Genomic DNA, 15,550 nt, shown 5'->3' with positions numbered 1-15,550 from the left:
ATCATTAAAAGAAATTCTGAGCTGGGCATTGGTAGCACAAGCCTTTAATCCCAGCACTTGGGAGGCAGAGGCAGGCAGATCTCTGAGTTCGAGGCCAGCCTGGTCTACAGAGTAAGTTCCAGGACAGGCTCCAAAGCAATACAGAGAAACCCTGTCTTGAAAAACAAAACAAACAAACAAACAAACAAAAGTTCTGAGGAAAAAAACAAACAAAAAAACCTCTGTGTACTCTGTGTACTCTGTGTAAAAGTGAAAACCTTATCACACCAGCTTGTATCCTTGGGCCACTTAGGAATGAAGAGATGTGCATACCTGCTGTGGTACAGGTTCATTCTGGACTTCTCTAAACACTTTGTATCATATGAAGATTTTATTTAGTTCTAGACTTCTCTAAACACTGTGTCATATGAAGATTTTATTTGATATTTTTGTAAGTGTGCATGTGCACATGTGCGTGCTTGCACACATGTGTATAGGTACCTACAGAGGAGGCATCAGGATACCTTGGAATTGGAGTCACAACCAGGTCCTGCATGCTAGAATCAGAACAATAAGTGGGTTTTTTTTTTAAAGATTTATTTATTTATTTATTTGTTATGTATACATAATGTCCTGTCTGCATGTATTCCTGCATACCAGAAGAGAGCACCAAATCTCATTACAGATGGTTGTGAGCTACTATGTGGGTGATGGGAATTGAACTCACGACCTTTGGAAGAGCAGCCAGTGCCCTTAACCTTTGAGCCCTAAATTAACCCATTACTATTAATCTGTATTGCCATCAGGCTATGGCTTACCAATAATGCTCCGGCATATTACTCCTTTGGTGTCTACATGGTGTCTCCCCGACTTCCACCTTCCTTCTCTCTGCATCTTTATTTGGATTTCCTGCCTAGCTATATTTTATCTGGCCATTGGCTGAAACAGCTTTATTCACCAACTAATAAAAACAACAGATATTCACAGCATACAGAAGGACGCCCCATATCATCTCCCCCTTTCTATATAATTAAAAAGGAAGGTTTTAACTTTAACATAGTAAAAGTATATATAACAAAACAGTTGTCAAGCAAGAATTATAGTTACAATATTTAGTCTATTGGTATTTGGCAAAATTAAAACACTCTATCATCTAGCCTATCTTTGTGAGTCTAGAGTTTTATATTTAATTTATCTTTTATCACAACTAAGGGAAACTATAATTATTAAGTATCTAGTCTTCAACTCCATCAAAGACCCCAAGAATATATAATACTATTTAAATAAACTGGAAGTGGATTGTAAGCAACTTCCAAAATTCTAGAAATGACAGGAACATCCGGCTGGCTGGACAGTCACCCAAAGTTTCTCTGCAATGTTGGGGCATCCATCTTCAGCCTATTGACCTAATGTCTGGTAGGCTTTTCAGTGAAGCAGAAAATATGAAGATTTGTTCTGCCTTATACTGGCAAAGCTTGTCAATTGCTTTCTTCTGTGTTCTGTAGAATGTCTGGCAATTTCCTCTGTGAAGAAGGAACCCTGAAGGACCATCTCATCTTGTCTTGGCAAGGTTAGCAGTCACTCTCATGTGGGTCTTGCATATCCACTTTATACAGCACACTGTCAAGAAGTCTGGAAAAGAGCAGTTTCTTGCCCAAATGGCTAGCCCTGCCACACTGAAGGCAAACTCCATAACGAGTTTCAGCAATGACCATCATTCCCTCTGAAGTAATTGGTGCTGCCAGAAGCAGACATGTCTCGCTGTCGAGAAAAGTCTAAGTTCTTAAACATTTTAAATGCCATATTCTGTAGGTCTTTGAAGTGTTTGAAGATTACTTATCCATCTGAACTATATCTCTGTATATCTAGAAAACCTAACATGACTATAAGTTTGATTATTGTAGATGACTGTTAATCTATTTTTCTTAATTATACATTGCATTTTTAATGAGTGTTCTATCTGCATTTATGCCTGCACACCAGAAGAGGGCATCAGACCCCACTATAGATGATTATGAGCCACCATGTGGTTGCTAGGATTTGAACTCAGGTCCTCTGGAAGAGCAGCCAATGCTCTTAACCACTGAGCCATCTCTCTAGCCCTATACACTACTTTTTAAAAATGAGCTGCATAAACACAATACCATAAACAAGAGTAGAAATATATACATTATAACAAAATCGACCTTAAATTTGTATCAATAAACTAAAATCCATGTCAATATAATGAATTCATTTAATATCAGAAGAGTCTGGGGGAAACTGGATGGCATTCCCCTACATATGGAATTGGGGTGGGGGGATGGGAGGGGAGGGTGGTTAGAGTGCATGTGAGAGGGCAGAGAGGGTAAAAGGGAGGGAAGGAGGGAGGGAAGGATGGATGGATGGAGGGAGGGAGGGAAGGAGAGGGAACTGGGATCGACATGTAAAATAATAAATTAAATTTAAAAAAATGCTTTGACTCCAAAATTTAAGTCGAAGGACAAGTTACTGGGGAAAAGGATTTCTATTTTTGTTTCCACAGAAAATGAAAAGATGTGGATTCCTTCCAGACTAATGTGGTTTGATCACGCCAGACCACCTGAAACAGAGTACAAGGTGATCCTACATTCAAAAGAGCTGGACAAAGCAGCCCTACAGACTACAGCCAGGATTTCTGAATCTTCTTCGAATCCCCCATGACAGCACCCTTTACCAGCAGGAAGTAGTTTGGAAAGAATGATGCCTAAATTCCCAAATATTGTGTATAAATGTTTGTTTTCATTTAATTGGACTTTGTTATATAAAATAATAAAATTTAAAAAAGAGTCTGGGGGAGATGATCACACAGTGAGTAAAACTGTGCAAGCAAGCCTAGGGACTGGAATCTAGACCTCCAGCACCCATTTAAATGCCAGGAAGATGTGGCAGCCTGCCTTTAATCCCTGTGCTCAGGAAGCAGAGACAGAATTTCCAAAACAAGCTGTCTAGCTAGACTAGCTGAATTATCTCTCTCTGATGAGACAAATAAGACATCCTGTATCAACAAATAAAGGTGAAAATTGATTCTGGAAGAGACTAATGTGTCAACCACTGGCCTTCACACACACACTTGAATACATACATATACAAAAACGAAATACATTGTAATATACTGTTTTCATGGCTTTTTGTTTGTTTTTAGATTTGATTATCCATCCCTATCAAATAGTCAAAGACGCTGACCTCTCCTGACTGAGGTCACAAAACGTGAGGTAGAAAGGGCAGGTGATGTCCTACACAACCTTAAGGATCCTTCTCCCACTCCATCCCACTCCAGTCACTCACTCAGACCACTGTACCTTGACAACTGCTATTTTCTCTGTCCAGTGGGTAGCCTGGGCTACCCATATTTTTTTTTTTAATGAAAAAGCTTGGAACCAAGTCCTCCATGACTATGTCTCACCCACAGTATCACTGACATTGGTTGTCCATCTGTCTATCCATCTTACTGACTCATTTGCCAGACTGACCTCCTCGAAGAAAGTCTGCATGTGGTCACCCTAGCACCAGCCAGCAGGCATTGGGCAGTGTGTGAACAGTGTGCACTCTTTTGAGGATGCTAGGATGCTGGTTGGTGGCCTAAGAACCAAATCCTGACCATAGGCCTGACAGCTTCAGAGGAGGCTGCTTCATCAGGTTCAGACTCATCCTTAAGGGGCTCCCCTATCCCTGGCCCATGTACTTTGCCACCCTCAGTTTCCTCCCTCACCCCAAAGCTTATCTACAAATCAGCGCTCCCCAAGGCGTGCTCAAGAGCCTTTCATCTGGGTTGAATTAAAGACTTATGTCCTGGAGTCAGCAGGACTGGAGGAAGACTTTCAGAAAGAAATCTGACCTTCCTCCTCAGAGAACTAACTCAAAAGAAAAACAATGAACTGGCAAGAGCAATCCAAAGGGGCAGGGAATGTGGGGAATGAATGATGGTGGGGTGTTTGCTAGCTCTGGAGGTTCTGAGTCTTGAGGCCTCTGTTCTCACCTGGGCAGTATGGATGGATAGTGGCTTATGCTTTGTGGTAGAGATTGGGTGAGGCCAATGAGAGGGTGTGTGTGGACGACTGAACTGACAAGCCATTATTTTTGACAGCAAACCCAACTCCCTACCCTGTGCCCCACCTGTACCTCCACTGAAGGCAACCACTCTCAATCATTTCTAAAACAATTCTTTTGGGTTTTATCTCTGAGTCTCTACTGAAATAACTTGTTTACATTAATGCTTTTAAAGTTTCCACTTTCCAATTGACTTTATTTTTTTTTCCATGTGAGGTGAAGAATTAATCTCTCATATACATCCTCCATCCTTATCCTCTGTCTCTCTGTCTGTCTCTTACACATTCACTTACATGTACACACACACACACACACACACACACCATACTTCCTGTGCTTGCCCCCTGTTGTGACTGTGTCCTAACACTGCTGAGAATCACTTTCAGGATTTGCATCTATTATGATTGTGTAAACAATATCTACTGCTTAGACATAAGTTTCACCACAGTTACTTCTCCCCTAAGCAGCAGTTTTTTTCCTTGTTGAATTAGTAACTATGATTTTGTCCTATTGGGTTTTGGATTGCTTGGTGAAGTTTGTCATCCACCCCACCGCCATACACACACATTGTGTAATCTGTGGTCTCTCAGAGGCATCTGGGAATCCAGCCCTCTCCTGTGTAGTCCCTCCCCTCCTTCCAGCCAGCATCTGTCCTGCTCTCTGCACAGTTGGTCAGCCAGTCAGCCGCAGGGTTCCTCTTTCGTTTTCATCCCCTCTCTCTCTTCTGTTTGAGCTCCTGCTTTCTTGACCTCAATCCCTTCTTTCTCAATTTATACCCTCACTTTCAGTGGGACATATTCCTTACTAGTGTTTAAAAAAAAAAAAAAAGCAGTCAATGAGGTAGATATCCAAAGATTATTTTTCTACACTCAAACTTGATTGATGGCTTAGCTGAGCATGGAGTAAAATCCTAGAATGCTTGGGAATGATTACCTTTTAAACCCTGCACTCCAGCACTTTCATCAAGCTTACTGAGTGCTGGAGCTGTGCTGCTGGCTGCTTCTGTTTCTATCCAGGGTCGTGTTTCCAACATTCCATGTGTCCCCAAAATTCCATCCTGTCATCTTCTAGGCACAGCCTTTGCCAAGACTTGTTGACCCGAGAACACACAGCATTTGGGTCTATGAGATGATCTTGAGTTATTTTGGGGGTGATTTTCTTTCTGTTGTTCTTTATGACCTCTGTTTTCTGGTGCTATGATTACCCAGATAGTGGACCCTGAGTGAGCATCCTCTGCCTCAGATTTTTCACCCTGATTTCCATATCTGTATTTTTGTTTTCATTTCTCCTAGATAATTATTCTGTCTACTCTCCCTTCCTTCCTCTCTTCTTTTCATTTCTCTTTCTTTCTTTCTTTCTTTTTTTTTTTTTTAAGCTATGCATGGTGGCTCAAGCTCAGGAGACTGAAGCAGGAAGATCATGTATTTTTAGGTTAGCCAGGACAATATGGAAACACTCATAACAGGGACTGATGCAATGGCTCAAGAGGTATTTAGGGTTCTTCCATGCTTCTGTGTAGTTTGATAGTGCAATTCTTTTCATTGTTTATTTTTTAAGATTTATTTATTTATTACGTATACAGGGTTCTATCTGCATGTTTGACTGCACATCAGAATAGGACATCATATCTCGTCAAGGATGGTTATGAGTCATATGTAGTTGCTGAGAATTGAACTCAGGATCTCTGTAAGAACAGTCAATGCTCTTAACCTCTGAGCCATCTCTCCAGCCCAGTACAGTTCTTAACTTATTGTAAAACATTTCATGGTCTGGGATGTACCACAGTTTATCTAGTCACCAGTGAAAGGAATCTTGGCTGCCTCCAGCATGGAACAATCATGAATAAAGTAGCTATAAACACTTGTGTGCAGGTTTTTCTATTGACATAATTTTCAAGTCACTTGGTTTAACTTAATGTGGAATCGTGGGTGCATCCTCTAAAGTGCCACTGTGCTCTGTCACTTGCAGGGAGTGGGGGCTCCTGTCCCTACACATGCTTAGCAGTATTTGGTGCTCTGGTGTTTGGGTTTTTTGCTGTTCTAGGAGAGTTATGGTAGTGGGCCATTGTCATTTTAATTTGTGGACTGAACACCTCTGTATCTGCTTATCTCCTCTATTTGCTATCTGGTAGTTTGGCCTACCATATCTTTGGAAATAAGTCTCAGCAGCTTCAATGGGACGCAAGTTCCCATCACACTCACTGACCTGGGAAAAAGTTGAATTTCTATTAGATCTGCATAAGATGAACAATGACTCACAGCCAACCCACAAGTTTTAGCGGAATACTATATATAATACAAGTTATTCCAAAATTTTCAACTATTTATTCTAGAATTTTTATTTAATATATTTAGAGGGTGGCTGATGAAAGACAACAAACTTTGGAAAACAAAATCAAGGATCAATAGGGATTACAAGCATATGATACAATTCCTGGCTGTATCCTGGCTTTATTTGGTGCTAGAGATCAAACCTAGGGCTTCATGCGTGATGGGATGGGCCCAACTGAACCACATCCTGGACTTTTTTTTTTTTTTTTTTTTTTTTTTTTTTTGTGAGGGGAGTGTTTCTCTGTGTTGCCCTGGCTGAACTAGGACTCCCTATGTTGACAAGGTTGGCCCGGAACTCAGAGATCTGCCTACCTCTGCCTCCCAAGTGCCTCCTAAGTGCATTACCACTTCCCAGCACATCCTCTGTTCTTAATAACCCTCTTATAATAAAAATGTGATGGTATAGCCAGACCTTGGTAACACACACCTCTAATTCCAGCACTCAGAAGGTAGAGGCAGGCAGATCTCTGTGAGTTTGAGACCAGCCTGATCTACAGAGCTAGTTCCAGGACAGGCTCCAAAGCAATGCAGAGAAACCCTGTCTCAAAAAAATAGGTCTTGAAAGCAATGGTATATATTTTTGTTACCTTAAAATAAGATTCTACTAAAAAAAGACCTTCAAAGTCTTGTATGTTAGCTCGAAGCTTTTAATCCTAGCACTGGGGAAGCAGAGGGAAGAGGATCATGAATTCTAGGCCAACCTGGGCTATATAGCAAGACTCTGTCTTAAAGAAAAAGCAAATATAAAAAAAAGAAGAAAAAAAAAAAAAAAAAAAAAAAACCCTGCACTTCTTTGTCATTGGAGATCCAGCCTTTTAACTTGAAGTCTGTTCAATCAATGAGTGATTTTGAAGGAATATTACTACCAGTAGCTATTTCAGTAGCTTCTGTTTTGCTTTCTGAGACAGGGTCTCTCTATGTAGCCCTGGTTGTCCTGGAGCTTGCTATATAAACCAGGATGGCTTTAAACTCACAGAGACCTCCCTTCCTCTGTTCTCCCAAGTACTGCCAATAAAGGCATGCACCAGCATGTCCACCTAATAGCTTTTGATTAAGATATCAGGAAAGTTCAAATTGAAGATAGCATTCTTGAGCATTTATTGTTCCCACATATTTATTTTTATATATATGAGTGTTTTGTGTACGTGTGTGTGTGTGTGTGTGTGTGTGTGTGTGTGTGTGTGTGTGTGCCACATATGTGCTTAGTGCCTATGGAAGCCAGAAGAGGTCATCAGATCCTCTGGAACTGATGGTTTCAGATGGTTGTAAACAGCCACGTGAGTGCTGGGAACCAAACCCAGGTCCTTGGAAGACTGAGATTCTAGTTTGTTTTCTGTTACTGTGATAAAATACTAGCCAAGATCACCTTAGGGGAAGAAAGGGTTTGTTTGTCTTATGGGTTTCTGTTCATTATTGAGGGAAGCCTGATATTGAACTCAAGTTTTCAGGCTTGGTTACAAACTGCTAAGCCATCTCACCAGCCTACTGCTTTTATTTATGTGTTTGTGTACTGTGTGTGTATTGAGTGAGTGTGTGTGTGTGTGTGTGCTGTGTGTATGTGTGTGTGTGTGTGTGTGTGTGTGTATGTGTGTGTGTGTTTGTGTATGTGTACATGCCACAGTAGTTTGTTCTCTTCTACCAGGTGGATTCCAGGGATCAAACTCAGGTCATCATGCTTAGTGGCATGGTAAGCTCCCTCACCAACTGAGTCATCCCACCAGACCCTGTTTGGTTTAATTTTGAAACCGAGTCTCACTATGTATCTCTGCCTGGCCTGTAAGTTTCCAGTATTGAAATAGATTATTATTTTGTCACATTTTCATTTACACCCTGAGATCTGCTAATATCCTAAATGATTAAAAAAATTGCATACATTTAGGTTCATTTTTTTGTGTAGTAAAGGCCTATGGATTTTGACAAATGCATCATAAAATTATCATGCAAAATAGTTCCAAGCTCTAAGATGTCCCTGTGTTTACCCATCTTTGCCTCCCTACTTGTAATCACTGACCTTGTTTCTTTCTCTGCAGTTTTGCTTTTTTCAGAATGTTATAAGTCAGGGGTCATATAGTTCACAGCCTTTTCAAATTTGGCTTTTTTTTTTTTTTTTTTAGCAATATGTGTTAAAGATTTGTGTGCCTTCAGGTGTGTTGGGTCTGTTCAAACATATGGAGGTATTGCAGTCCTCCTGTCCTTCACATAATGCAGGAAGCATTGGTGGATTTCAGTTATGGGCAGTTATGGGCAATTTGTGGACCAGATTTTGTGTGCGTACAAGCATTTGGGAAACGAAGCAGACAGTTGGCCTATCACTTCTCTTTCTGGTCCCACCTCTACATGTTTATCGCTATCAGAAAGAAAGCCTGTTGCTGAGTCTGTAACGTAAGTCAGTCCGCTTTACAGCTTCAAAGCCTGCTTATCACCAGCTAGTTTCCTTTAGTTCACTAGTTCAGTTATAATCTTCCATCAGTTTAGCATCAACCCCCCCCCCCACATTCTCACTATTCCATTGAGTTTTCCGTGTTTTCATGCCTCTTACTGTCATTTTAGATGGGACAGAGTGATGGAGTGGAAGTAAGTATCAGCTTCCAAAGAACTAACCTCAGTTAGTGATAGCCCCTAAGGCTCACATTTGAGTTCCCCAGGCATAAAGAAGTCTCTAACCACCCCCCCACACACACACACTGTAGCTACAACAAAATAACTAAGGCACAATATGTTACAAAGACACTACGATAAAACCTACCACTTTGTATGGTAACCTAAAAGTTTAATTATAAAAGAAAAGGAAAACTTCCTTAGCTGAGTGCTTTGAAGGTTAAGAGTTCAAGATTGGGCAGCCCTATCTGTCCAGCCCATGGGAAAGGGCCTCTTTGGCTGGGTTGCAACCTGTTTGAAAATAGAGAGGGGTCACTTACACGCGTAAGAGGCCAGTTGCATAGGGCGTCTTAATAATAAACTAACACCGACGAGGGAAGTGGCCGTTTTGGGAGCTAGAGCCTCCGACTCCAGACTCCTATGCCATGCCATCCAAAAAGACCTTCCAGCAGCTCCACAGCTTCGAACAAAGAGCGGCAGATGTCTGGCTCATCGGGAGCAGCACCCCACAAAGATCCCAGTGATAACAGAGTGATACAAGGGTGAGAAGCAATTGCCTGTCCTGGACAAAACCAGGTTCCTTGTACCAAATCATGTGAACATGAGTGAGCTCATCAGGATAATTAGAAGGCTCTTACAGCTTAATGCCAGTCAAGCTTTCTTGCTCCATGCAGCATGGTGAACGTGTTCACGCCAATCTCTGAAGTGTACAAGAGCCAGAAGGATGAAGATGGCTTTCTTTACATGGTGTATGCCTCCCAGGAGACATTCGGAACAGCATTGGCTGTGTAAGACTAGAACAATGCCTAATGTATGTTAAGCTGTTATCAGGGTAAAAAAGGGACGTTACCAACAGACACTGGTCAGCTTACCATTCACAGATCCCACCTGCGGTGTTAGGAACTATTTGTCAGCTAGAAACTGAGCTCCGTGCAAGCACATTCATCTTGGAAACTCATCTAAACTAGGTTCTCTTGTGTTCAAACTTTAGAAGTTTAAAAATAAAATACTTTGAATCCTAAAAAAAAGTAAATAAACCAGTGCCAAGGAGCCAGCACTAATCCCTTTCCAGAATGTACCTCGCTTGTAATCATGCCCCATGTCTTAAAGGTTCCACACTCCCTCAGTGCCACCACACTGGGGACTGCCACACTGGGGATCGTGCTTCAAGCATGCAAATCCTTTGGAGGCAAGTGGTCACCCATCCTAACCATAGCTAGCAGACAGTATATTAGTGAGGTCATGTCTTCTTTGACCCCAGGCATATTAGAATACTTTATGCCTACCTGTCTCCACCCCTTGTCCCTGCCGGGTTCAAGGTCCAAACCTTTGCCCAAACTTAGGGCTTTGTTGGCCCAGACCTCTGGAGGGAGCATGCCTCAGCATTCTGAGCTGGAGGTCTCAGGGTGTGGTCTTGCCTGGATAAGGCTCAGCCTAGGGAATGGGTGCAAATGAGGATGTAGGAAGGGATGATGCATGCAGCAGGAGCGCCTTGAATGGATTTGGGAGCATCCTAAGTCCTAGGGTTCCATCCTAAGCACACATACACACACAAAACAAAACAACAAAAAGCAACCAACCAATCAAAAAAAAAAAAAAAAAAAAAAAAAGAACCCATGGATAGATCAATAGACCAATGGCACTCAACCTCTCTGTTTGATACACTATGTACACTATGTATGGCCAGTCTTCTGGGGAAGCAACAGAGATTTTTTTTTTTTTTTTGGTGTGGGGTAGAGTCAAGTAGCTAATGAAGAATCAACCATTGAGAGGAGCCACCTCCCTGCTCACATTTATTCTAATCTCTGCTCTTTTCTCTTGCATCTTCTCTCCACCATGACAGCTTCCCCTGGAGGGTGCCAGCCACACAGCATCTTCACCTGCAGTCTCATCCTTCAGATGGTCTTAGTGACATCTCCAGCCACAATTCCTTTCCTAAGGACTTGCTGGTGAAGACGGTGTACCACGGTAGTCCCAGTAATGTATATTTCAGGCTAGCCCCTCTTTAATTTATTTCTGTCTGTTTAGGGTTTCTTGAGGGTCCCTTGGCACATTTAGTTCACTTATACATCTACTCTTGTTCCTTAGAACTGTTATGTATTTGTTTTGGTAGCATTCAAACATCTTTGTTAGAATATTTTAGAAAATTTGTGTGAAGGCAAGACAGGTGGACAACTCAGGGCTGTAAGAAAGAGGCATCTCTCCTTTCCAGGACTGGTGCTGTTCCTCTTCTTCATCTTCATCGTCTTCCTCCTCCTCCTCTTCCCTCTCCTCTTCCCTATCCACTTCCTCTTTCTCTTCCTCTCCTAGCTCCCCTCCTCTTACTAGTCCTCCTCCTCCCCCTACTACCTCCCTTTTGACATAAGATCTGTAGCCTAGGCTGACTTTGACCTCTTGAAAATCTTCCTGACTCTGATTCTCTAGGACTGGGATTACTGTTATGAGCCAACATGCCTTGATCCTAGGATTCAGACTTGAAGGGCCCTGTGACTTCCCTTCAGCCCAAATCCTTTTTGGTGTTTTGGTTGTTTTTAAGGTAGTTTCATTATGCAGACCAGACTGTCCTTGAACTCGCATAAATCCACCTGCCTCTGCCTTCTGAATGCTGGGACTAAAACTATGTGCCACCATGTGTGGCTTGGTGTTTTGTTTTTAAAACAGAAACTCACCTTATACTGGTGGCACACACCTTTAATCCTAGCACTTGGGAGGCATAGACAGGTGAATCTCTGTGAGTTCAAGGCCAGCTTGGTCCACAAAGTGAGTTCCAGGACAGCCAGGCCTGTTACACAAAGAAACCCTGACTCAAAAAACAAACAAACAAAAAAGAAAACCAAAACAAACAAGCAAAAGTCAGAAACTCAGTATGTATCCCTGGCTGGTTTAGAACTGACTATGCAGACCAAATTGGCCTCAGACTTGCAGTGATCCTCCTGCCTCAGCCTTTTGAATGCTGAGATTTCCAATTGAAACACCTTTTGAACAAGTCCAGTACTATCTTCTATAGGGAAAAAATGATTGCTAACTGCTCTTCAGAGTGCAATTGGGTTCTTTCAGCCTGTAAATGCTTTTCTTGGGGTTTCTTTTTTTCTTTCTTTCTTTCTTTATTTCTTTCTTTCTTTCTTTATTTATTTATTTATTTTATATAACCAAGTCCATTTAAATGAAAACAAACATTTATAGACAATATTTGGGAATTTGGGTGTTGTTCTTTCCAAACTAATTCCTGCTGGTAAGGGCGCTGCCATGGGGGATTCTAAGAAGATGCAGAAATCCTGGCTGTAATCTGTTAAGGCTGCTTTGTCCAGCTGTTTTGAATGTAGGATCACCTGGTACTCTGTTTCAGGCAGTCTGGCTTGATCAAACCACATTAGTCTGGAAGGAATCCACAGCTTTTCATTTTCTGTGGAAACAAAAATAGAAATCCTTTTCCCCAGTAACTTGTCCTTGAACTTAAATTTTGGAGTCAAAGCATCTTTTTTATTTAATTTATTATTTTACATGTCGATCCCAGTTCCCTCTCCCTCCATCCCTTTTACCCTCTCTGCCCTCTCACATGCACCCTAACCACCCTCCCTTCCCATCCCCCCACCCCAATTCCATATGTAGGGGAATGCCATCCAGTTGGGGTCATGTAGATCTGACAAGTCATGTGAAGTAGAGACTAGGGCTTCTCTCCTGTCTCTAGATTAAGGCAGTTATCCCTCCATGGGGGATGTGTTCGCAAGGTCCTTTTGTGCACTAGGGATACTCCTGGCTCCACTGTCTGAGGTCTCTTAGACTGCTCAGGCCTTCTGGCTGAGACCCATATTCAGGGGGGCCTGAGTCAGTCCCATGCTGGCTTCCCAGCTATCAGTCTGGTGGCCCGTTAGCTCCTCCTTGTTCAGGTAAGCTATCTCTAGGTGTTTCTGCTGCCTGGTCTTGTCCTCTCCATCTGCATCTGGGTTCTAGTTTGACTCAGTGTTTATGTATGTATGGGTGTTTGTTCCTGTTTCCAACAGGCATTAGTTGAGGGCTCCATGGATTCTTGGGGTTTATTTAACCATTGTTTTCTGCTGGGGTCAACAGTCTCTCAGTTGTTTTATTTCCTTCTCTGGAAAACATGCTAGGGATTTTGTTCCCATGGGAAGGATGGGATGAAAATCTGGTCCCTAGGATGACTCCATAGTTATTTAACCAATTACTGGGGTTTAGACAATATTTCCACTATCCTCAAGCCTGTGGCAGCAAATTCTCAGCTCATAGCACACAGGCCTCCTCCTGGGATAACAGCTACCCACAATTTGCACATTAATCTTTTCTCTGGCTGCAAAGAGTCTATGAAATGAGTTTAGGAGTGGGGATTGTGGCTGGGTCATAGTCAGAGTCTACCATGCAGTTATTCTGAGATGTCACACAAGCAACTTTACTCTGTGCCTCAGTTTCCATTCCTGTAAAGTGGATGGGAGGCAACAGTCAGAGTGCCTGATTCATGGAGTTTGGGGGAGTTCAATCGGACACATGCAGAGCAGTCTGGGATCCGCTGAGGTTAGTTGCATCCTTCCTGCCTCACTTCCTGGAACAGCCTTCCTCTGGGGTCCAGCTGTTCTCTTCCGCAGCTCCGGAGCTGCTGTTGCCTAGTCTACAAGGACCTAGAGGGCTAATGGGCGAGTTTCAACCTCTCAGGCACTGGCCACGCTCCAGGTCAGTTGCAGTTTACTACTCAGACAAATGGCCTCCGTCACGGGGAGGCGCCCCAGTTCTCTCATGTCTGTGCTGATTTGGAGAGTGTGACCTCTAAGTCACCTCCTACACCAACTCCTACAGGACCTCCAGTGCTTGGGGTGGCCATGTGTTCTGTGGCATCCCTTGCTGAATTGAAGTTGCCCCAATCTGGCCGCATGCACTGTAGGGTGCACTGGAAACACAAGCCTGCAGCAGTCTGAGGGGGCTGCAGAGCTTCCCCAGGAAGGTGTCCCTGATGCTCTTCTGAAGTTGGAATCCATTGATTGATTCTTCCAATTCTGAAACTCCATGCCACCACTTGTAACTCTCTCAGCATCGTGCCCTCCCTTCGGGCCCTCTCTTCATCTTTCTCTTTTAAAAATTTTTTTTGAGAATTTCATACACAAGCATACTGTATTTACATCATTTTTATTCTTCCTTCCCCACTTCATTTCTTTCCATGCCCTCTCATCCCCTCTCAAATTCATTATCATATATACATGTATTTAGAACTGATCACTTAGGATTGGGAAATTCATCAGAAGTCCATTTATACAGACAACTGGTTATCTCTCCCTCAGTAGTCACTGATTGCCTGTAGCTCTTCATTTGTTTTTGTTTTCTTGAGACTGTCTCTCTGTAGCTTTGGAGCCTGTCCTGGAACTTACTTTATAGACCAGAATGGCTTTGACCTCACAGAGATAGCCCTGCCTCTGCCTCCCAACTGCTAGGATTATACTGGACCTCTTCATTTAAGTGTGTAGTTTGATAAATTTTCCCCATCTATGTTGGCACGTCAACTGGTATGATCTTGTATGAGAATCCCTGCCATTTCTAGAAGATACCATCTGGAAGCAATCACCCTGGTCCTCTGGCTTTTTACAGTCTTTCTGTCCCCTTTTCTAAGATGTTCCCCAAGCCTTTGGAAATAGGGGTTGTTCTGTGTAGATGTTGAGATTGGGTTAGGTCACCCAATGTTTGTTCACTTATTCTCTGCCTCCTGACCAGTTGTAGATTTGCTGCAAAAAAGAAACTAATGAAGGGTGAAAGCTAAACTACCTAAGGGTATAAGGGTAAATATTTAGCATACAGTTGGAGGCTATACTGGAAATTGTCAATAGTTAACTCTCTTTCTCTGTCCTGTGGGTCTCCATAGATCTCACCGCCTAAACTGATTAGGACAGAGTTCTCTTTTCACATTCTTCAGTTTGCATCAAGACCTCCGGGGAAGCAGAAAACAGATTCAACTTATGTTAAGCTTTGGCTTTCCCACAGCCTGATGGTACAACCAAAAGAGAAGCCCTTCTCCACCCCTTTAGAGGTCCAGCTGTTTGGGGTGGATGGTTGACCAAGGGGAATAATTTCAGAAGCCTAGTTGGTTTAGGGACTCCTAGCATTGAAATTAAGTCAAATTTAGTTGTCTGGTGATGCTCAGCTTGTAGGTGAGCAAAGAAAAGATTACAGGCTGGCTTGAGAACGTGACACAGTTGAAGGACAGCAGCAGCCACACTGAGGGAAATTTGAATGGAAAAGGGTGCTATGCCTCCAAGCGGCTTCCCCTTCATCTTCCTCTCCCTTGAATGTCATGCCTCCATGGGCACCATTGTACCCAGACTTGTAGCAGTTGTTCTCTTTTGCTCAAGATGCTGTGGCAGGTTGCTCTAGTGCAACCACCCGGGGATGGTTAAACACCCACCCAAGATGAAAAAAAAAAAAAAAAAAAAAAAAAAAAAAGCCCATACCAACCAATAGAGACACTTCCTGTGTGACCCTGGGGGTTCCTTGGCTTTCTTTTTCCTTTCTTTCTTTCTTTCTTTCTTTCTTTCTTTCTTTCTTTCTTTTTTGGTATAGGATTCCCATGCAGAAGAGTG

The sequence above is a fragment of the Phodopus roborovskii genome, unplaced genomic scaffold (genome assembly GCF_943737965.1).
Source record: "Phodopus roborovskii unplaced genomic scaffold, PHOROB, whole genome shotgun sequence".
NCBI classification, from domain to species: domain Eukaryota; kingdom Metazoa; phylum Chordata; class Mammalia; order Rodentia; family Cricetidae; genus Phodopus; species Phodopus roborovskii.
The sequence above is the reverse complement of the archived record's forward strand: the minus strand, read 5'-3'. Positions refer to the sequence as shown.